General features: G+C 42.1%; 1 non-coding gene across 1 annotated transcript; it reads right to left on the reverse strand.

Moving 5' to 3' along the window:
* Window positions 1-1,772: 1,772 nt before the first annotated feature.
* TRNAE-UUC (transfer RNA glutamic acid (anticodon UUC)) lies at window positions 1,773-1,846 on the reverse strand. The gene has a single exon. It is a non-coding gene; the product is annotated as a tRNA-Glu (tRNA).
* Between the last annotated feature and the right edge of the window lie 22,857 nt (window positions 1,847-24,703).

Below are 24,703 nucleotides of genomic sequence, written 5' to 3' on the forward strand. Positions count from 1 at the left end.
GCCCAGCTCACCAACACAGCCCAGCAAAAGCATTCGTTTTTCAACAGAGATATGTAATTCACTGGAATCCCAAGGAATAAATATGAAATTATATAACTGACACCTCCCTTTGAAATATCAAGCATATTCAGAAATACATTCATCTTGTGTTTCTTTCCTAAAAGAGAGTGAGGAGAAAGAAGCATTTTAACCTAGGAATAAAGAGCTAAATTACCATCGTGGAGTCATTTCTTGAGGGATCATGTACATGACTTTGAGTTGACTTTTTTCCCAAGCAGTTGGAAGTTGGAAGTTTATAAATGGTTTTGAAACTTCCGGTCTCAGTCTTGCGTGATTAGAAACTGGTGAGGAATCAGAAGATAGACGTAAGATCCCCTGTCAATCTAAATTCATCCTAGGAAACATTTTTAAGATGAGGTTGCACTTGCCCTTCATTTTATTCAGGTCTAATACAAAGCTGGAACTCAGTTTTCATGCATTTGGCCAATCATTGAACTCATCACCACCTGATTTATAGTAAGTATCTGAACAGTAGGATCGATTTACACAAATTGACCTAACAAGTAAAAATCACTGGGGGCTTCCCAGGTGGCGCTAGGGTTAAAAAATCCTCCTGCCAGTTCAGGAGATGCAAGAGAGGCACGCTAGACCCCTGTGTTGGGAAGATCACCTGAAGAAGGAAATGATAACCCACTGTAATATTCTTGCCTGGGAAATCCCATGGACAGAGGAGCCTGGCAGACTACAGTCCATGGGGTCATAAAGAGTCAGGCATGACTGAGCACCCATTCAAACAGAACTAACTCTACAACTGAATCATTCAGGAGCAAACACAACATTTCCATGTATAGGGACATATACTTTAAACGATTATTATTGTTACTGAAAGTTCTGGTAACTTTACCCCAATTCTTTATTTATCTCGAATGAAAGTATTTAAGAAAGTTGAACTCGTTGGTTAATTACTTATGACCTTTAATCCATATCCAGTAGCTGGATATGTCTATAGTGACCCTATAGAAGTAAAAATTTCAGTTGGTTGCTAAATGAGTAACATTTTTCTTTTCCACTGCAAATATGCCCAAGAAAGAAGCAAATTTAAAAGAAGAGCGAGTGGGATCCTTCTGTGCTCGTGTGTGATGGGGGTGGTAGAGGTTCAGTCTCTCAGTCGTGTCTGAGTCTTTGTGACCCCATGGACTGTAGCCCACCAGGCTCCTCTGTCCATAGGATTTCTCAGGCAAGAATACTGGAGTGGTTATCCATTCCCTTCTCCAGGGATCTTCCTGACCCAGGGATCAAACCTAGGTATCTTGGATTACAGGCAGATGTTAACATGTAAAACTATGTAATGTCTGTCTTTTTAATAAAATCTCTATTACAGCCAATACGTCTGTTAAGAACACTAGAATGCAATAACTTACTTGAAGTCAAATTTGATTAATCAAACTGCTTTTTAGAAGAAAGAATACAATTCAAATTAAATCAATTTCAATTAAGATTGTCAAAATCTAGATTTACACAAATGATAAAAAAGAACTAAATAATTCATTTATGAAAGGGTCACTGGTTATTTCATTAAATCATAAATACTTAATATATTTAAATATGCATATATGTGTGTATTCATATAAGTAACTTATAATAATTTGATTCATAAGTAATTCTTCCACAGAGAGCATTATAAACTTATCCAATACCTTCCCTGTGGTATTTGCCTTTGTGTTCGATGCTTTTTTTTTCCCGGCTGCACTGCACAGCTTCTGGGGTTTTAGTTCCCCAACTAGGGGTTGAACCTGGGCCCTCGGGAGTGAAAAACACCACGTCCTAACCACTGGACCACCGGGGAATTCCCACGTTAAGTGCTTTTTCCGCAGATAACATTTCCACATATAATGACTTCTCTCTACAGATGGAGGAATCTTTATTCTTCATCCCCTTGCATACGATAAGGCTGACTGCTAAAATTCTGGGGTACTGTTCTTCTTGGGATTGCTTGGGCTCTTTCTTCCCACCCGTGGACCAGCAATATGGACTCTCGGAAAAGAGGCCATTTACTTGCCCAGCTGTCAGCGCATCTGGAAGCCTTGTCAAAACAATATAATTTTACTTTGTAACTTTTTGACATTGGTATTTATTGCACCTGTCTGTGGGCATGATTTATGGCCTGTCTGGTGACTATTTCTCCTCCAGTTGGAGTTTACAGTATGAGATAAGTGAAGCATTTAAAGGTCCGTGTGTGCCTTGGGATGGGAAAGGGATTTTGTATGCCTCCGTCCCTAACTCTCTGCTTCCCCCGACGTCATCATCACCCCCAAAACGGCCACCGTGCTACCCCATCCACTCAGTCTTCAGAGAAAGAGGAGGCTGATGGCAGAAGACTACATTTCCCACAATGCCCTTTGCCGGGGAATAGTGGCAGGAAAGCTCAGGGTCCGGGAGACAGCCAGTTGAAAACATGCGCTTACTGAACGGAGAGCCCAGTTATCTTGTGTCTTTGTCATGGTGTCCTGGCTGGGACTCATCAGGGTTTCTATCGGTCACCAGAAAACACACTTCCCATTGGCAAAATTGCACTTATTTTAAGAGCAGCCATTCTAATTAAGTGGGCTGCAATCAAGAAAACTTTCTTGAGTGTCCCCTCTGGGTCTTGGTATTAGTTTACAATTGTTTAGCAATTCCCCTAAGTCTCATAAAGTGCATCCTCCAGGTATGTTTTTGTTCTATGGTTTCATAATAAAATGTAAGCCCTTCAATCTCTAATCTCCAAAGTTTATATGAATGTGATTTATTTGGAGAAAATTCTATAATTACTAATAAAATTTAACATTTTCTCCCCAAATGTTTGAAATGGGGGGATAGCATCTACTTCTTTGTCTGCTCAGACCTGCAGATTCTTTCTCTTCCCTGGATTCTAGTGGAAAGCGATATTGTCTTAAAAGAACATTATATGAAATTTATGTAATTGTGCAAGTGTGAACTTTTTGTACTTAAAAATTAAGGGAAAATTTAAAAACATTTACGTGATGCTTTAAAAGAAAATATACAATGCCATAGGTAATTCTAAGTTAGTAATGTTTTGTGCAGGCTTCACAGGTGGTAAAGAATCTGCCTGGCGCTGAAGGAGATGCAAGACAGGAGGGTTCAATCCCTGGATCGGGAAGATCCCCTGGAGGAGGAAATGGCAACCCACCCCAGTATTCTTGCCTGGAGAATCCCGTGGGCAGAGGAGCCTGGCGGCTGCAGTCCACGGAGCCGCCTAGAGTTAGACACACCTGAGCACACACACAATGCTTTTATGTATTTCTGAGCTTTACCTAAGGACTCACAATTGAGTGCAGATGAATGAGCACCTTATGGTTCATGCATATATATACGAACTGGGGGTTAGCTAGGATTCCCTGGTGACTCAGATGGTAAAGAATCTGCCTGCAATGAGGGAAACCCCGGTTCCATCCCTGGGTCGGGAAGATCCCCTGGAGAAGGAAATGGCTATCTACTCCAGTATTCTCGCCTGGGAAATCCCATGAAAAGAGGAGCGTGGTGGGCTACATACAGTCCATGGGGTTGCAAAGAGTCAGACGACCGCGCGACTAACACACAGATCAAATAGGGTTAGTTACATACGTATAACTTGCAGTTTACACATTGTTAATCTATCTCACAGGCTCATTCAGTTTGATTCCCAGGTTTTCTTCTGGAAACTTGCGCCAAGACTACTTATCGTCTTCTTTTCGTGCGGTTGTATTTAATTCCCATGAAAATTTAGGCAACATCTCCCTTTTTAGAAGATCAGAGACTTTGTTTCTTGACAAATGCATATAAGAGGGGCACAATCAGGAACTCTAATACGCATGTCGCTACGAGGGGGCTGATTCGAGTCATTCACTGTCAGCGCTTACAATTTCTTGCCAGTCCAGCCCCAATTCAGGGAAAACTGAGAAGCCCCTTTCCCTTCAGTGATACAGTTTCCTCCTTGCACCTACTCATCCCTAACAAATTGGAGTCTGCCAGCGTGTTACCAAGTCAGTGACGTCAGCACTGGCAGGACATGAAATCGAGATTAGTAATGGCCCCATGACATCACCCTCTTGTTCCTATCGAACAGATGGTTTCTGTATATTGTGCAATTTTAGATCATTATTCATGGCTTGGGTCAGGATAATTCAGGAAGCCAAAAAACTGCCAAGAAAAATTGACCTGGAACCAGTTCAAAGACTCAAAATTATTTTATTGATTAGATACCCGAGTTTACATCTTTCAGAAGGACACCGTGGACCATCAATACGTGCTAATACCTGAGTCGTTTTAGCATGCCCCATGTTTTGGACTTCCAAACAAGATCATCTTTGAAGGGTTAACTGTAAAGACGTGTGATAATAAGATGTCTCAGGAACTTGGTTGGGTACAGCTGAATGGGGGCCAGAGACTATGGACTGAGCGAGTGGTTTGTTTGAGCTGGATGGTTATTTATTTTCACCTTATACTTGCTGACTTCACATCCGCCCTTCAGCTCAGCTCAGAGACAGTGAAGAGGTATGTTTTAAACAAGCCAGACAGGAAGTTATTTTGAGAGGCCTGGCCCAAGCATTATACCAGAACAAGAAGATAAAGCACAGATTTGGCTGGCTGGCCGAGAACATCAGGAAGAAAGTCGTGTTTAAAACAAAAATCAAATCTAAATGTGTCCAGAGAAAGAGACCACAAACTCATATATTCTTTCTCTAAGAAACTGGAGGAATTTTATCCTAAAGTCTCAGCTATTTTTGGAAGATAAACCCTGTTATATTATCACGGCCACAGAGCAAACCTCTTGCATGGGTCATTGCAACTTTGTTCCTTTTTAAAAAAAAAAGAAAAATTAGTTCTATTCACAAACCTCTATAGACTCGTGCCAACCATGCTTCCTGTCTGCGTACTGTGCCAGTCTCTGATCACGTTACTATCATGCTCAAAATTATTGATTCTTGTTGCCACCCACAGGAGTACAAATTTTATACTAAGAAAATACGATCTTGTTGTATTTTAAATCTCATTTCCGGGTCCTATTAGATGAAGATTGTGGTGGCATTAGAAACGTGTGGAAAAAAAGCATGCAATTTCCTGTAGTAAAGATGAAAATATACCTCCTCTACATATGTGAAGGAAGCCTCAATCATAGATAATAATGGGTTCAGAAATGTCCAAGTTTTACTACAACACGACACTTCACCTTGTATAACCATAATGGACTCCAGCCATAACAAACTGCCCACCTGCTTTTGTCAAATAATCAAGCAGTTTAATCATTTTGGTAGCTCATCGCCTACCCACCTGCGCCCCCCACACACAGGCATATACAGGGCCATGTAAGTGATAGCAGTGTTACACTGAATTGACTTCAGTTCCACAGTGACGTCTGAAAGAGAAGCGCAGTTTTTACACAGTCGTGGTGACTGGGGAGGGGGAGTGTAGACTTTCTAGCAGCTTCTTCTGGTGCTTTTTTTTCTTTCAAAGGCTGACCCAGCTTCCAGGGGAATTGAGCATATGCTTATGATTCAGTGTTCTTTTTCTGTTTTTTTCAATTACGGGAGAAAGAACACACTCTGAGCTGGTTTCATCCTCAGCAGGGTCCCTCTCCAAAACACAACTATCACATTTACCACCAGAAGCAATCCCAAGGTATGTGTTTCCTGGGATATTTTGTTCATCACTCTGGAGCTCAGGTTTTGTGTGTTTGTAACTGCCCTTCTTACATTTTAAAACATCATTTTCTGGAATGGGAAGATTGTTCCTTCTGCGTGATTCCATACAGACTAGGCCCTTGCCATGCATGTCTGCTCTGCAATGATTTGTAAACTCATGCAATCTGATGGCTCAGTCGTAAAGAACTGACCTGCCAATGCGGAGACAAAGGACACGCGGATTCGATCCCTGGGTCAGGAAGATCCCCTGGAGAAAGAAATGGCAACCCCCTCCAGTGTTCTTGCCTGGGAAATCCCATGGGCAGAGGAGCCTGGCAGGCTACAGTCCGTGGGGTCACAAAACATTTGGACACAACTGAGCACATATGTGCTCACAGTGTGATAAATGCTGTTCTCTAACATCCTGATTTCCCACTCACAGCAATACCAATTTTGGCCTTCAGAATGCAATGAGTACTGCATGGATCCTGATTTTTCTCCTTTGCTCCTGCAGAAAGTATATCATGTAGGGTGCTGGAGACGCACTGGAGAAATGAAACATACCCTTTAAGTGGTAACTTGGTTTGGCAAATAAACAGACAAGAAAGAAAGAGAAGTGAATCAAAGAAATCGGTGTGGGAATGACTTCTTCAGGATCCCTTGTTCAAGATGCTCTACAAAGGTAAAATTCTATGCCTTTGAGTGAACAGATAGCTGTGTTTACATATAATGTTCACCAAGTACCAACTGATAAAGACTTCTAGTTCCTGCTTGCTGTTAAAAGTCTCATTTCGAAGCTTTAAAAAAGAAAAGGCTAAATGGAGACGTGTTTTATGTCACTGAATAAATAAATACAAACTGTAATACTTTCCTTCCAGGAGCCAGAAAGCTCCTTGCATTTTGAAAAAAGCCTTGTTAGAAGCACTCGCTCAAATGATCAAAGTCGACAAAAATTTTATTGCAGAAGGAGTCTTCTCAGAGATATTCTACTTTTTCTTAGCATTTGACCCAGGTTAACTTTATAAAGAGATCAGGAAACAAACAAACAAACAAAAACCTAAATACCCCCAAAAGCTACCCCTGCCCCGCCCCCATTCCTACCAAATGCAGCCCAAACACTTCTGCAGCCCCCAGGAGCCTCCATACAATAAGGGCTCCTGAGATGTGCCAGACCCTCTCCCTCCTTCCCAGATGGTCGAGTTCGCTACCCTCACATTTGGCTTTTAATGGACAAGCAAGGAAGCCTGCCAATAAAGCCTTGGAGCAAGCTAGGAAAACAAACAAACAAAAGCCATCACGCCCTGGACATGGAGGCCAATGACAGGTATGATTGATCAGGTGTCCAGCTGGAAGCTGTCATCACCAGGTTGAGGGAAACAGGCAGAGTCTGGCAGGTTTCACGGGCCAAAGATTATCACGGGGTATTAGGCAGGTAGTGTTCTTAGCAAACAAAGACAGGGAGAGGACCGGAGTTGGCTTTGCCTGGCAGGGAGCCTACCACGTGACTCGCCTCGCGTCCTTGAAACTGAGCATGTTCTATCTCCTCTTGGAAAGTTTTGCTGGAGAACTGTACTGCAGGCCACCCTGTCCTTTTGTCTATATGCTCTTGTCCTAAGACAGACTGAATGTGTTTTTGTCATTAGAAGAAGTGTACATGTTGGCATATAATAACTTCAGCAGCAAAACAGTCCACGGGGAGGTAAACATTAACAAATTCTACTTATGGAGCGCTTTCCTTGTTGCTTAGATGAGGAGAACAGAAACCCTGTCAAAGCTCTACGGGCTTCCCTGGTGCATTGTCTTCAGAATCAGCTGAGGACTTCCCCGGTGGCTTGTGGTTGAGAATCCGCCTGCCAGTGCAGGGGACGTGGGTTGGATCCCTGGTCCAGGAAGATCCCACGCACCAAGGGGCGACTAAGCTGTGTGCCAGAACTACTGAACCTGTGCTCTAGAGTCTGTGCTCCACCTCAAGAGAGCCCCCGCAAGGAGAGAAGCCTGTGCCCTGCAGCAAAGAGCAGCCCCCACTCACCACCACTCACAAAGAGCAGCCCCCACTCACCACTGCTGGGGAATACCCACGCGCAGCAACAGAGACCCAGCACAGGCAAAAATAAAATACATTTCAAAATTTGGAAAAGAAAGGTCAACTGAAATCATACCCTACTTACGTGTGTGTGTGAGTTAGTTGCTCAGTCATGTTTGACTCTTTGCAACCCCATGGACTGTTGCCTACCAGGCTCCTCTGTCCATAGGATTTTCCAGGCAAGAATACTGGAGTAGGTTGCCATTTCCTTGTCCAGGGGATCTTCATGACCGAGGGATCGAACCCAGGTCTCCTGCATTTCAGGCAGATTCTTTACCATTTGAGCCACCAGGGAAGTCCTTCATACCCTACTTTCTTGACTTTAACATCCCATGGATTATAATAAGGCATGTAGAAAGCTTTTCAATAAAAAGCATCCTTTTGCACACTAAGTAAGCATAATGATTTTGAGGTTAATCCTATTATTTGAGAAATATTAAGATGTGAATAAAATTGCAATCAAAGAAATAGTATAGATATGAAAACATTTTATAAACCACCAAGTGCTGGAAACATCCACTAAGTTGGATTCTAATTAAAATATGTTATGATATGGAATTAATACTCTGCCTGTTATAAAGGCAATAACTTTGAATTAACATAAAGTCTTCAACTACACAGATGGAACTTGAATTCACATATACTAAAAATTAAATTAATGGAATAGAAATTCCCTGCCAAATTGTATTTCATTTGCACACAAGAAAACATCAGTTTGACAAATAAGTCCTAAAAACTTCAATCTGATTCCATTTCATTCTGATAAACACATATATTTTGTGAATAAATTATAAAATTTGTGCTGTAATATTTGATTCCTGTTACTGGTAAGCACACAATTTATATTTACAAATACCGCATTTGTTTCCAAATATTCAGTATCAAGAGGAGATATCAAATGACACAGCATGATTGGCAGAAATGTTGATTTTTATTTTGAAAAAATTGTAGAGTTTTAGCAGTTTAGCTGTAGATAAAATGAATTGTTTCCCCATATTTGTATGACCCAAGATTCACATAAATGTTGTAAATTCCTTAACAGATTTTATTGAGAGTTATTAAAATTTTCTATTATTAGTAAATTTACCAGGAATCAAAGCATGACATTTATACTGGCTGATCATTTATTTTCACTGTTATAACAAAACTTGATAAAATGTTTTCCTTATCGGTAGCTTGAGAATCAGCTCAAGCTCCTGTAGTACTTATCACACCCTACCGAGAAGACACGTGGGTTTGGACAGGGAACCCTAGGTAAGTACTTCCTTAACTGCCTCTGCCAGGTATGTATGCAGAAATGCTGAAAGATGCTTGCTTTAAGTTTTGTGTCTGTCATCTTAAGGTATATACAGAAATTATGCTGGAGAAGGCTTTTGAGAGTCCATTGGACTGCAAAGAGATCAAACCAGTCAATCCTAAAGGAAATCAACCCTGAATACTCATTGGAAGGGCTGATGCAGAAGTTCCAGAACTTGGGCTACCTAATGCAAAGAGCCAATTCACTGGAAAAGACCCTGATGCTGGGAAAGACTGAAGGTGGGAGGAGAAGGGGACAGCAGAGGATGAGATGGTTGGATGGCATCACCGACTCCATGGACATGAGTTTGAGCAAACTCCGGGAGATGGTGAAGGACAGGGAAGCCTGGAGTGCTGCAGTTAACGGGGTTGCAAAGCATCAGACACGACTAAGCGACTGAACAACAGCAGAAATTATTGGAAGTGTCAGATGAAGAAACAGATCGTCAATATCTTCTCCATGTGGCCAGATTCTGGTTCTTGCTGGAATATTTTGGTAAAATATTGGTAAATGGCAGGCCATGAGAATATAGTACATGCTTTTCCATAGATTGCTGCTACTTCTGCTAAGTCGCTTCAGTCGTGTCCGACTCTGTGCGACCCCATAGACGGCAGCCCGCCAGGCTCCCCCATCCCTGGGATTCTCCAGGCAAGAACACTGAGTGGTGTCCAAATTTGCACCCCCCCAGATTCACCTGAGGCAGATGAAACACACTCAGAGTTACTAGTCCACCCTTGGAGATCCTGAAATTCAGGAGAGAGTCCCAGGGAAATGTGTTTTGAAAGCATCTCAGGTGATTCTAATCAGAGCTGGACACCGCCACCATACCATTCAAACGAAATTTCTAGACTCATTAATCATGTAACAGTGCTGAAAAATGTTATTTTCTTAGCAGGATAATTTTTTTTTTCCCCTCCTTTAGGTTGATAAACCAGTGGGCAAGGTCGGGAAATGCTCAAGGGAGCATTGTCTAAGGTACAAAAGATGGCCTTTAGCTTTATTTCAAGCTTTCGTCTTACCGGATGGGGTACGTAGACTCAGGATAGGAGATTAATTATTACACACGAAAGAGGAGAATTTCTGAAAGGTGGAAGATCCCCTGGAGGAGGGCATGGCAACCCCCTCCAGTATTCTTGCCTAGAGAATGCCATGGACAGAGGAGCCTGGCGGGCTACAGTCTACCGGGTCACAAAGAGTCGGACACGACTGAAGAGAATAAGCACGCATGCATCTGCAAATAGAAAGAAAACAAGAGCAAAGGCAGAGGGTTCTCGGGTCACCTGGTTCAGAACCTGCTGCCTAAATTTTTACTACTTGTGTTTATCAGTTATCTCCATCATCATCTCTGATACCACACATAGATAACCAAAGGCTGTCACATGCTAACAATATATCAATAATATTATATGTCATAATAATAATATATCATATATAATAATGTATATTAGAGTCTAAAGATCTAGTTTGGAAGTCATCATCAGAGGTTACATTAATATCAACTCTCTGCCTCTGAGCAACTAAGCCCGAGCACCACAGCTGTGCTCCGGGCCGGGAGCGGCACATGCTGACCCCGCGTGTGGCAACCATTGCAGCCCAGGGGCCTGGAACCCGAGCTCTGCAACGGGAGAGGCTGGGGCACCGCAGCTCCAGGGCAGCTCCCGCTCAGTGCAACTAGAGAAAGTCGACGAAGCAACGAAGACCCGGCACAGCCAAGAATAAACAAATAAAAATTACTTTAAAAATATCAGCTCTCTTCTTTAAAACTAGAGTCCTCAGGGGATCAAATCTAATGACTAGCAAGGCCCAGGGATCCTCAGACTTGGTGACCACTGACCATGGCCATGTGCAGCCAAGACAGAATAAAACAGAAGCCTTCCCCCGAGATAATTTGTTGGAGCCATCACATGTCGTTTTCAATTTCACGTTGAATCGCAACTCTCCAATATACGCCCAGACGATGATGCATTTTTGGAAATGCCAGAAGACATTCCACAAGGAATGATTTCATACTTGATTGTCTTCAGGAAGCTAGAGTTAATGGTTGTTTAATAAGGATTATTTAAATGATACAACTGACCCCCTTCTCCTATTGCTAATTTCCTTCCTTTCCCCTCCCCCCACCAGCGGTGAATAGTACTGCGTTTTTAACCATTTAATTGTACTTGGAAAATAAGTGCAAAACATAATTTTCAAGCTTTCAATTCATACACTGCTAACTGGATTTTTGGTTCTAAAAACGATAAACTAGTTTATTGAAAGCATAATCCTTATGGAGTGAAGAGTAATAAAGGCTTTCATGCTTTTGCTGACCAGCAACCAGAACTGAGAGGCTCTTTAAGGGGAAGGGATGTTGCTGAAATGGACTGTGCCCCTGAATCTTGTCACCCACATACTCTACTGGAAAACCGATGCTGGTGTCAGGCAGTACATGAGTGAACAAGATCCTTGTTTTTAAGACAAGGCATGGAGCAAAATATTGTCAAAATAGGCTTTTCCAAGGTGTATTTATTTTTATTTTTAATGGAACAAAATTATTCCCAGCTGTGCAACATTCTCACCATGCCCATTACTTTTTAATGAATCTTACAATAAGATGATTAATTCTGCACACTTGGAGGCTCTGGGCTGGATGTTGTTGATCAAGCAATTACACTAATCCACTTCTGCTTATTTTTTTGGAAGCCCGACGGTGAAGGTACAATTTCCCCCTTTTGGAATAATCTCTCTATAATTATTAGGCACGTGTGAAGGAGTTTTACACACGTTTCTAAGGAGTCCCATTGTTATTAATAACCAATGTTAAGCTGCAAACAACAACCAACCTGTCTTATTCCAGCTGATAAAGTTCATGACGTCTCTTGCTTTCTTTGCTCAGCTTAGCCTTTGACATCATTGCATTGGCATTAAGACATGATCACGATGTTTTCTATTGTATAAATGAAATAAAAACACTATGGAAAACAAGCCACTATTTGGCTTAGATAGCCAAGCATGCGCAGCTCCTGTTAAAATGATGAAAGGAAAGAAATAAAAAAAATAAAGGTTCCAGAGTGTGCAGTGGAAAATGTTACAAGGAGTACGGGTTAGAGCAGGGAGGTCTGTGTAGGTTGTTGGTGATGAATGTGGGTCTCAGAACCATGAATTGATTGGCTTTTTTTTTTAATTTTTATTTTGTATGGAAATATAGTTGTTTCAGGCTTCCTTGGTTCTCAGAGAGTAAAGAACCCACCTGCCAATGCAGGAAACATAAAAGACGGGGCTTCAGGCCCTGGGTCGGGAAGATCCCCTGGAGAAGGAAATGGCACTCCACTCCAGTGGGAGAAGCCCATGGACAGAGGAGCCTGGCGGGCTACAGTCCATGGGGTCACAAAGAGTCAGACACGACTGAGTGACTAACACTCTCACTTTCTTAGTTGTTTTACAGTGCTGTGTTCGTTTCAGGCATATAGCAAAGTGATTCATACATGTATATTCTTTTTCAGATTCTTTTCCCATATAGGTTATTACAGAGTATTGGGCAAGGTTTTGATGAGATTTCTTGATTAGGACAGGCAACACACGTGGCCTCAACCTCATGTGGAGAGTCTCTGGGTCATAAGAAATGATCTCACAGTGGAGATGAATACTGTCAGCATTTCACACTGCACAAGCAAAGGGTGAGAATCGCAGACCAGTGGACTAAGACAACTGAATTCTACGACGGTGCTTTTAGCCTGTGTTTTTCTTTTCTTTCTGTAGACAACCAAAGGTGTGCGGAATCTCCCACTCCTTCATGGACCTCACTGCGTCAGGCTGAGCTGTAGGGACGATCCAATAGTCAGTCATTTTTGACTAATGAAAATGGCAATCTGTATGGTTTGAAATAAGAAGTATACCAAGTAAGTCTGTAACATGAGTTTCTTTCTTCCTTACTTGATTCTTTTTGTTGTTCTCAGTTAATGTTATAGGATAAAATATATTCATTTTTTAAAAAGGAATTGGCATATAGTTGCTTTGCAATGTTATGTTAGTTTCTGTGTACAAGGAAGGGAATGCGCCGTATGTACACATACACCCCCTCCCTCTGGCACCTCCCTCCCCCGCATCCCACCCCTTAGGTCATCACGGAGCCCTGGGCCAAGCTCCCTGTGTCTTACAGCAGCTGCCTGCTGGCGGTCTATCTTACACGTGGTGGTGAATGCACCTCGGTATATTTGCTGCTCTCTCCATCCTCCCAGCCTCTCCTCCCCACTTCATGTCCGTGAGTCCATTCTCTGTCTGCATCTCTGTCCCTACCCTGCAAATAGGTCCGTCTGTACCTCTTTCCTATACTCATATACAGGCTTTAGTACATGTTGTTTTTCTCTTTATGACGTCCTTCTCTCTGTATGACAGTCTCCAGGTTCAGGAGGGTCCCTGAGTGGATTTTTACCCCCTTCTGAGGACAGAGCACACTGTCCTGAACCACTCTTTCCTCTAGAGAAGATTCAGGACTGCTTTGGAAGGAAGTGGGGGAAGATGAAAACAGAGAGCCCTGCGGGTGTGATGGCTGGAGGTCTCGTTTCAGTGGAGTGGAAAAGTGGAATGACAGCTGTACTGGGAAAGGGAAGTGCGTTATTGAAGCAGAAGTACTCTTGATGGTAGGGCATTTTTCCGAGGATTATCTGTTCATTCCATTCCCTTAAAAACCAGCGGTGAAGGATTTGAATTTTACTAGCTTCAAAGAACACACTTATCAAATTTGAAGGGAATTAAACTGCATAGGCATGAAATTATTTTCTGCTGTCTCTCTTGTATAATTTTAAATAATGTAAAATCAAATTTTACCTTGTATTATTTATATTATACACGTATGTCACTGCATGAATTAAACATTCAACAATACGTATTACAACATAGGACTTAAAACTCAAAATCATGCATGGTCCTAATTATTGGTGATTTACAGGTTGTTATGTAAAATTTATATATTTTGAAATTGCTTTTGGTGGCTTGGACTGAGCCCTCGTGACACAGCTTTGAGACCAAGCTCCATGGAGCACGCACGGCTTTACAAGCTTTCTATTTTCCTTACGAGAAAATGTCAAGCTTATTTAGTCATTATGCTCCTCACATAAATACCTTCTTAACCGACTTACAGCTATGCTGCTGCTGCTGCTGCTAAGTCGCTTCAGTCGTGTCCGACTCTGTGCGACCCCACAGACGGCAGCCCGCCAGGCTCCCCCGTCCCTGGGATCTCCAGGCAAGAACACTGGAGTGGGCCGCCATTTCCTTCTCCAATGCGTGAAAGTGAAGTCGCTCAGTCGTGTCCGACTCCTAGCGACCCCATGGACTGCAGCCTACCACGATCCGCCATCCATGGGATTTTCCAGGCAAGAGTACTGGAGTGGGGTGCCATTGCCTTCTCCGCTTACAGCTATGAAGGCTTTAAAATCTGTCTTGTATAAAATGTGGCCCATATTGGAAAATTTCTTATGTAGCCAGAATGATTTCTTTTGATATTATTGGTGTGTCCTTTCTTTATTCTTCAATATGTTTTTCAAATTTGCATTTATCTATTTACTGATTTATTTTTACTTATGAAATTATGATGCTGTTTGTACACAATAATGTCATGTCTGTATATGAAAAAGAAAATGACGCTAATTTTAACTTGAAACTTTGTAGACTAAACCGGACTATAAAACCAGGTGCAGGCCATGAAGCTTCTGTACCTTTCACTGATTCCCTTAATAACAGACTATTATTATATTCAAACTTTTTTTACACACACTTGTGCAGCCAAACCCAAAGCAAAACACCTAAGAATTCAAATCTGTCTTACGTTGCCTCATCCGTAGATCATATAAGGATATGAGAGAGAGTGTGTGTGTGTGACATAAATAAAAATACCAGAAAAATTACCCTTCTTAAAGACTTTGGATTTTATATTTCACGTCTAACACTCAAGCTTTGGCAGTTTGGCAGTTGAAAGCGTAATAGTTTTCTTTGTAAAAATAATTGTTATGCATTTGTTTATCTTTGGCTGTGCTGGGTCTTTGTTGCTGCGGGCTCTTCTCTAGCTGCGTGAAGCCAGGGCTGCTCTCCAGCTGTGGTGCGCGGGCTTCCCATTGCGGAGGCGTCTATTGCTGCGGAGCATGCGCTCTAGACACACGGGCTCAGCATAGGCTTAGCTGTCTGTGGGATCTTAGCTCGCCGATAGGGGATCAGAGCCCTCGTCCCCTGTATCGGCAGGCAGGTCCTTAACCCCTGGACCACAAGGGAAGCCCCGTCAGCGTGTGTTCTTTCCCCTCCCACCACAGTTCACTTCGGACTCTATCTGGTTGTCCACACTCCGGAGGTTCCCCCGCACCGGCTGGGGTCTTGCATTTGGATTCAGTTCTGATGCTGTCTCCCTGGACTCAGTGTCAGAAGCCATCAGCTAAGCCCTCAGTCCGCCAAGCCACCCCCACTTCAGACTGCTGTCAGAATCCGAATCATTTTCACCTGTTATTTTTGGTGTCCTCCACGTTCTGCGGTTGTGCAGCAAACGCTTTTCACTCTGGACTGGCTGATGACCTGCTGGCCTACTTCTGTTTTATGGCTACGAAATCAGACTTCGAAAATATTGGCATTTTAACTCCATGGAGATTATTTTATTGAATTCACTGGAAGCAGTATTTTGGCTTTTTTTTTTTTTTTTTTTCCGGTCTGTATTTTCAGGAAGGAAAGGTGAATTCCTAGGAGAGTTAGGAAGAGAATAGTATTCCCTTCCTGAATGCAATTCAAAGAGCTTGCTGAATCATTGCAGTCATGTTAGAACCTGTGAAACCCCCACCAGCCATGGGAAGGTGTTGAAGGGCTCGGAAAGGGGTGATGGACTTGAAAGGGTCCTCCCCATCTGGCAATTCCCCCAATGACCAATCTGAAAGCAGGCCGGGAAGGCAGAAGGCTCGAGTGATACTTGGCGAGTAGGATTTTCCACCCACGTTCAGGAAATGGGTGAGACAGAAGCCACAGGGCGGCAGCCGCTCGGCCAGGAGGCTGGAAAACACGCTCCTTCCTCCGTTACTGCCTCACAACACCCGGGCACATCTCTTTGTTTTTGTAAGGAAATAATTAAAGATACAGACGTTTTTAAAAAACCATTGACCTGTCTCTTTTTACACATTAAAAAAAAAAAAACTTTCTTATGATACAATTATTTCAAGTATTTCTTTCATTGCATTAGACAAAAGTATCAATCAGGACAATAATGAGGAGATTGGTGTACCTTTCCGCAGTGGGAGTATTGAAGGCAGTTTCTGCCAGCCTCATGGCGTGATTAGGAGATTTTTATTCCTGTGGTTAAGAGGTCTAAGGCTACTTTACACCAGACTACATTTCTGAGGCCAATCTTAAGCTATATATACACGTGGGAAAACAAAACACGAATTCTATAGTTCCCTTATCTCTGACCACTGCCCCTCCCGCTTCTGTTCACTTTCAACACAGAAAATGCTGAGAATATTGAAAGGCCATATAATCTGTATCATAAATTTTTTATTAGGCATTTTGTTCTTTCTGTTGTTTAGTCAGTCTCTACAAACAGTAGCTGCTTGTTGATTAGAAACTATTATGGGATACAACTATATAGCAAAGTGTTCCTCCTCAACAGAGTCTCCAATTTTGACATAAACGGTGGGCATTGAGAATGTTAGTACGCGTAACGCTGGTCCATGAGGTTTTAGAGGAAAAAAAATAAAAGTCTACAGATTTCACAAAGAGATTAAATTTTACCTTAATTAGGAAAGAAAAACAGAAGTTTTACATTTTCTATGTTCATTTCCTTATAACCACTGATCTCAAAGAATACTAAAAATATGATGTTTTTGTTATATTTCCTATCACAGAGGGGACTTTTGTTTGCTTTGTTTTTCCCAAAATATACTTGCATTATAGTACTATATATCAATCCATCATTTTAGGAAACATGAATAAAATACAGTTTCCCTTGTTTTATTTTTCTGATGAGAAACCTACAGTCTTTCAAATGGTTATTTCCCTAAACGTAATTTTTCTTTTCATTCTCCCCTCTCTGGCTTCTGTCAAAATTTTTAGTAATTTTTATCAGTTTGATTATGATGTGTCTGTGTCAGGGTGTGGACTTTTTTTTTTTTTTTTAAGCTAATTCTGTTTTAGATTTCCTGAGCCTCTTGATTCTGAAAATTTACATCTTTTTCAAAATTTGCAGAGTATTCAGCCATTGTTTCTTCATTTTTCTGTGCCACGTTCTTTCTAGAACGCTGACGTCATGACTCAGACTTTTGGAATTATCCCCCAGATATCTGAGGCTCTGTTCATTTTTTTTTTCAATTTTTTTCTCTATTGTTCAGAATGGATAATTTCTATGGATATATATTCACATGATCTTTCCACTGTTATTTCCATTTTGCTATAGATTTAAAATTTTTTTTAAATAACTTTACTTTTAGATTCTAATTTTTTATGTGGCTCTTTTTAATATCTTCTGTATCCCTGCTGAGACTTTTCATTCATTTCAAGGGCATTTTATCTTACTTCCTAGAGCCTTTATTATGCTAGTTGTTATGAACTGTCTGATAATTCCAACATTAGCATCATCTGTTTATTCCCCTGCAAGTCATTGATATCTTCCTGATTCTTCACAATGATTGTGGATTGCATCTTTAACTTTTTAAATATTACAGTATGAACTTCTGGAACTTCTAGAAACCCTATGGATTGTTTTCACAGACAATCAGTTCAGTTAATAACATAAGTAATGACATATCTTTCAATATCCATTCAGTTTTGTAAACCATATAGTACGATTCTAATGTTTTCCATATGTGTACTCACCAAAGAGAAATATGAATATTTCTGATATCGTCCTGCAGGTCTCTTGTTGTTTAGTCGTTCAGTTGCTAAGTCGTGTCCTATTCTTTATGACCCCATGGACTGTAGCCGCCAGGCTCCTCTGTCCATGGGATGTTCAGGCAAGAATACTGGAGCGGGTTGCCATTTCCTCCTCCAGGGGATCTTTCTGACCCAGAGATTAAACCTGTGTCTCCTGTGTCTCCTTCATTAGCAGGCGGATTCTTTACTTCTGAGCCACCAGGGAAGCCCCCTACGGGTCCCTAAGCCTCTGTTAATGCTTTTCTTTGTTGATAATTTTTCTCTTTTTTCATATTGAATAATAATTATTAATCGATCTTAGGTTCATTTACTCTTTAGTCTGTTATCCCCATCCTGCCATTGAGCCCATATAGCGAATATTTTATTTTGATTATGTTCATTTGATGTGCAGCATCAAATCATTCAGATGCAGAACCCTGCTCCTGACTAGCCCACCGCTCATCCTCATCCCCAAGACAGAGCAAAAAGTGGAAAGAGTAACAGTGAGTACTGTCAGACCCTCAGGAACAACGTGGCTATAAGAAAGGCCTGGGGAGAATTTTCCCTGGTGTTCCAGTGGTTAAGAATCCTCCTGCCCATGCAGGGGACAGGCGTTCGATCCCTGGTCCAGGAAGATTCACGTGTCATGGAGCAACTAGGCCCAGGGCACCACAACGGCTGAGCCACAGTGCAGAAGTACTGAAGGCCCCCCACCATGAGCCCACGCTCCCCAAGAGAAGTCACTGCAGCAAGGAGCTGCCCACCACGGCTGGACAACACCTCCCACTGGCTGCAGCTGGAGAAAGCCTGCTCAGCAGTGAAGGCCCAGCGCAGCCGAGAGCAAGCACAAGTGTCTGGGAAGAGTGAGACTCGGTGCTGCTTTGTATCTAACAGCTTTGTCAAGCAAAGATATATGCCTCCCATTGTAAAGTACGCTGTGCTGAATTTCAGCCAGAAAGTGTCCCGAGTCCGTCCTGTGAGTCCAGCTTTATTTTGTGGGTATACAGGTGAACAGCACAAGCAAGACCATGGCCCTCCTGGGGAAGACCAACAGCAGGCAAGTGACAAATGGTCACGGTTGTTTTCTAAAGTCAGAAATGAAAGGAAGAACCTAAGATGATGATAAAATCAGAAGTGACTGAAAGAGGTCAAGGGAAGAGATTTAGAGAGATCCTTTTGAGAAAGTGACTACTGAGCAGAAATGCGAAGCATGAAGACAAGCTATATTCTGTATCATTGCGTAAAAGCATCAAACTGATTCTTCATACTAAATCTCAATCTATGAGTTCTTCTGGGATGAGGCATCAGGAAGAATCAGAGTGATCATTAAACCTCTGTCTTTTTAAGAAACCCATGGATTAAAAAAGTAGGTGATTAATTTGCTCAGATCTTAACTACTAACTGTTGTGGGGGTCTGTGTTCACAGTGGTGGGGGGCAGGGAAGTTATGGGACTTGAAGTCTATTAGTAAATAGTCACATAAATAGGGCTTCCCTGGTGGCTCAGACAGTAAAGAATCCACCTGCAATGCAGGAGACCTGGGTTCAACCCCTGGGTCGGGAGGAGGGCATGGCTACCCACTCCAGTATTCTTGCCTGGAGAATCTCATGGACAGAGGAGCCCGGCAGGGTCCATGGGGTCACAAAATGTCAGACGTGATTGAATGACTAACGCTTTCACAGTAAGTAGCAGCTCACACCCCAAGGCTGTTCCTTTTTTTTTCTCCTTCTGCTGCTCTGAAATCTGAAAACAAATGAACTATTTCTCACTGTTTGGAAAGGAAGTATTTGTCGGCGTTTTATTCCCAGTAATCTGTATATTCTTATGAAACAGTATATTGTATATTTATTTATGTGATGTGTATGTAAGAATTCATGTTATAATTCTCCTCTAGGAAAAAGAAAGCATGGACTGTACTAAAATATCTACACATAATTATACACACACAGAGACATACCTATTATTGCTAAGATCGAGTCAGTTCTTAGGTAAATCTATATTTAACTTTTCCAGCAGGCCTCTGCTATAATAAAATCGTCAAGCCATTTTTCCTTAACAATGACTGACTACAGCTATAAATCCCTAAACTGGTCAATAACCTATAACCCAGCGCCTCTCGAAATGGAATGTGGGATGTTTTATGCTCCCCCTGAGAACAGCTTGTATGTAAAGTCCCCAGGAGCGTGCACGCCAGCCAGGACACCTTTCTGGAGCAGGACCAGGGCACAATGGTGCAGGCTTCTTCCTTCTGTCCTCCCCTCCCCCACCTGCAGTGTCAAGCGCTCCTTGGAAGGCTTGAATCACACCCAACTTAACATATTAGGTGCTAGCTTAGCACACGAAGCACTAAACCACACCACAGCTCATTAACCTTTAGACTATAAAAAAGCCAAAAAAAAAAAAACAAAAAAAAACCCTTGCAAAAATGTCAGCTTAACTTTCCATTTCAAGAACAGGGGTCCAGGGTTAACAAAGAAGCAAAATATATAACATGCGATCGATCATGTGGTCATTGTGAAGAATCATTTACTTCATAATTATTTGTTTAAGGCCATAAGGTAAAACAGACTAAAAAATTAGCTTCTAATTATATATTCCATTTCAAATGCATTAGACTGTGCTTTTCATAAATATTCTAGATTGACGTATTCAGGGTAAAGTTAAATGTAAGATTCTTTTACGATATACTGAAACTTTTCCCCAAAGAAACGAAGTGCTGAAAACACCCTTTTCCACTCTTGTCCTTGTTTAGTTGCTAGGTCATGTTTGACTTTTGTAACCCACGGACTGTAGCCCTCCAGGCTTCTCTATCCATGGAATTTTCCAGGCAAGAAGACTGGAGTGGGTTGCCATGCCCTCCTCCCGGGGATCTTCCAGGCCCAGGAATCGAACCCGTCTTCCTGTGTCTCCTGCACTGCAGGCAGATACTTTACTGGCCAAGCCATTGGGGAAGCCCAACCCTTTTAAAATGAAAAAAGAAGCTTTGTATGTGAGCAGCCACAATATATGTATTGTCCTGGAAATGCAAAGATCGACGGGTAAGGTTCAAGCATCCAGACGCTTTTTCCTCATCACTCGTGGTCTGTGCCAGCTGGATGTGCAGACCACGGACAGGAGACAGGTCCTCCAGCAGAATAAAGTGCAGCTCGGTGGCTCTGACCGGCAGTGCCCTGAATGCCTTAACCACGAGCAGAATGCCTAAGCCTCAGGACAGGATGGTTCTGGGGGCTCTGATTTGCCAGGAATTTTCAGACGTTTGGAAATATGAAAGCTGCCAGAAAGTCAGGGCTAGTCACACTGGCTTAGACTTTCTGTGTGTGTACAGTATATATGTGATAATGTAATGCTACATTATATTGTATTATTAACACACTACCTACAATGTATACAATGTACATACAGTGTAATAATGGAATAAACATATTTTATTAATACATTATATATAGTATAATAATACATTATATCTTATTAATATATGATATATAATGTAATGATATGTTGTATTTTATTATAATGTAATATAATAATGTAATAATACACTATATTTTAGTATTAATGCATTATGTATAATGTAATAATATAATTTATTATGGGGGGGTGGTCGGCAGTTACTACCTATGCATCAGGCATGGTGTTTATTCTTAAGGTTACAAAGAAAAAGATTTGCCACCAAAGGAAAAAGTTTGCCTCAAGTAATTCTCAGTATAGTTGGGACGGTGATTGTTAGAAGGATAGGCTTCTGCATGTATTATTATGACAGACTTAGTTGCGTGGTTAGGTACGAGAAGTCTTCTCAGAAAGCAAGGCACTTGGTGTGAATGTTTTGAAAAGATCCAGTTGGTCAGATTCTTTCCCCTCCTTAGCACCCGCCATGAGTCAGACTCTAGGCTGAATGTAGGGGTTCAGTGATAGAGACGATCCATATAGTTCCTGCTCAGAGGACCCTAATGTCTCCTGAGGATGTGACACGCTGTCAATCAGAGAAAACCTTGAACTGCGGACAGCGAGATGAACCAAAGGACGACTTCAGCACAGGGAAGGGCACGCCTGGGAAGGCTGGGCAGACTGAATAGTTTGGGGTTGATGGTAACCCAAGGCAGGAAATGGAGAGCTACCCTGCATTCTTGAGAATTATTCTCTTCCATGAGCAAGTAGATCAGACCAAGGGTCGGGAGATCTTGGTTCTGTGTCAGGGGAGGGGTCTTGGGAAAGTCCCTGAAGCCTTAGGAGTTCAGGCATTAAAGGAGGGTATTGAAAGGGATTCATGGCTTTCAAATCAAAGGCCCATGCTTGGAAAGCTATCCTCTCCCCAACTCAAGTTCACAGGTTTGGATAATTCCAAGAATTCATGCTGATCGTCATAATACTCTCATTCTCGTTTCACTGCAATAGTTTAGGAGTGGGCAGGTGGCCAAGGAGACATCAGGTTTTTAGGGGGATTTTTTAGGAGACTTCTGAGATAGGATTTCTTAATTTGAAGGTGACACCTGTAGAGAAGATCTATGTATTGGAGAAGGTATGTAGCCAGACTAGCTGATTGTGAAAGACCTCTCAAAAGATCATCACTTAGGACTTCGCAGGTGGCTCAATAGGTAAAGAATCGGCCTGCCAATGCAGGAGACACAGGTTCAGTTCCTGAGTTGGGAAGATCCCACGTGCTGCGGAGCAGCTCAGCTGTGCATCGCAACTCCTGAGCCTGTGCTCTGGAGCCCAGGAGCTGCAGCTACTGAAGCCTGCACACGCTAGACCTCGTGTACCACAAGACAAACCACTGCAATGAGACACTCACACATCGGAATAAGTATCTCCATTCACGGCAACTAGAGAAAAGCTCGCTCAGCAACGAAGACCCAGCACGTTCAAAAATACACATTAAAAAAATAAAAATAAAAACAGTCCTTGGGGCAACTGAATCGTGGACAGATTTTTCTATAAAAGTATAAAAGTCTGACCACTGTTGTTGAATTACTATTATAGAAGTAATCCAGCTCATTAAAAAAAGTGAAACCAGGAAATCAAATCAGTCCCTTGTTACCCCTTCAATAACTTTGAGGTCTACAGATAGAGTAAAGTGCTTTTTCTTGCAAGAAACAAAACCTGTGCTGGCTTTCTTAAGCACGGAGGGTAGAAGATTAGAGGTTGAGCAATTGATGGGAAGCTAGAGAAACAGGCTTGGAAGACAGACCGGAAGGGCGCCACATGAGGCATTCAGGAAGCAGGAAGCCGTCCAGCGATCTTTTAGGAGAGACATTCTGGCAGGAATCCTGTTGCTACAGGACACCAACCCCGATACTTCTGCATGTGAATTTTAACCTTTTACTCTACTTTGTCTTCTTTGCTCAAGATTTAGATCCTGGACAAGAGAGTCAGATTGATTAAACCTTGGGATCCGGGGTTCACATGCTGCTCCCAGGGAGGCGGTTAAGCAGAGGGAAGCTCTGGTCCCTACTGATATTGTAAAATGGGGAAGACGATGCCTGGTGTGCCGAAAAGTTAGTGTGTGTGTTTACCACTCAGTTCAGTAATGAAATATCTAGATGGTATTAGATGGTAATAGATGGTACAGAACCTACTTGCACTGTGGGAGACCTGGGTTCAATCCCTGAGTCAGGAGGATCGATCCCCTGGAGGAGGAAATAGCAGCCCACTCCAGTATTCTTGGCTGGCAAATCTCTATGGACAGAAGAGCCTGGTGGGCTGCAGTCCATGGGGTTGCAAAGAATGGGAAATGACTGAGCAACTAACACTTTAAACACACTGTCAGTTAAGTTCAGTCACTCAGTCATGTCCGACTCTTTTCGACCCCATGAATCGCAGCACGCCAGGCTTCCCTGTCCATCACCAACTCCCAGAGTTCACTCAAACTCATGTCCATCAGGTCAGTGATGCCATCCAGCCATCTTATCCTCTGTCATCCCCTTCTCCTCCTGCCCCCAATCCCTCCCAGCATCAGAGTCTTTTACAATGAGTCAACTCTTCACATGAGGTGGCCAAAGTACTGGAGTTTCAGCTTTAGCATCATTCCTTCCAAAGAAATCCCAGGGCTGATCTCCTTCAGAATGGACTGGTTGGATCTCCTTGCAGTCCAAGGGACTCTCAAGAGTCTTCTCCAACACCACAGTTCAAAAGCATCAATTCTTCGGTGCTCAGCTTATATGTAATGATGATATACTTTATATATTTGTAAATCAAAAGGCAGTAAATGATATAACTGAGACAACAGGAGAAATAGAAGGAACCGTATACCTACTGTGGCCAAAGTCTGCTATACGTCTTATCATTTAAACTTAAATCTCAAAAATCTCCATGGAAGACACTCTTCTTATCTTTCAGATAACTCACAATTCAGGGGAATAAGTGCAGTCACTCATTTGAAATTAGTCAGGGTAGTGCTTGAAGTCTATCTTAATGGTCACTAAACTCAGCTACCATGAGAACCCAGGAGGAAGAGATTATGTGCCATTAACAGGCTGGCTTGGGGGATGATCTTTGCTTTAGACTTTGAGAGTTGGGTAACTTCTGATCGTCACTATTAGGGATAGAGAATCCCAGAAAGAAGAAAGAGCAGGAGCAAGACTAGAGAGGGGTGTCCAATTTGGCAGCATTGGGATAGGAAATTGGGAAGGTAGGTCAAATTCAAATCTTGGGACACTGTGAAGGTGAACCTAAGAAAGAAATCTGGTCTTGAGTCTCACCATACTTGGGACTCATCAGATATTTTTGACCAGGGTGAGGAATAGTGTCAGAACTCTGTGCTTCAGGAGCATTAATTTTACAGTGTTTTATTAAGTTATGTGTCAGTATATTCTTT

Source organism: Bos indicus, chromosome 19 (assembly GCF_029378745.1).
Source record: "Bos indicus isolate NIAB-ARS_2022 breed Sahiwal x Tharparkar chromosome 19, NIAB-ARS_B.indTharparkar_mat_pri_1.0, whole genome shotgun sequence".
Taxonomy (NCBI): domain Eukaryota; kingdom Metazoa; phylum Chordata; class Mammalia; order Artiodactyla; family Bovidae; genus Bos; species Bos indicus.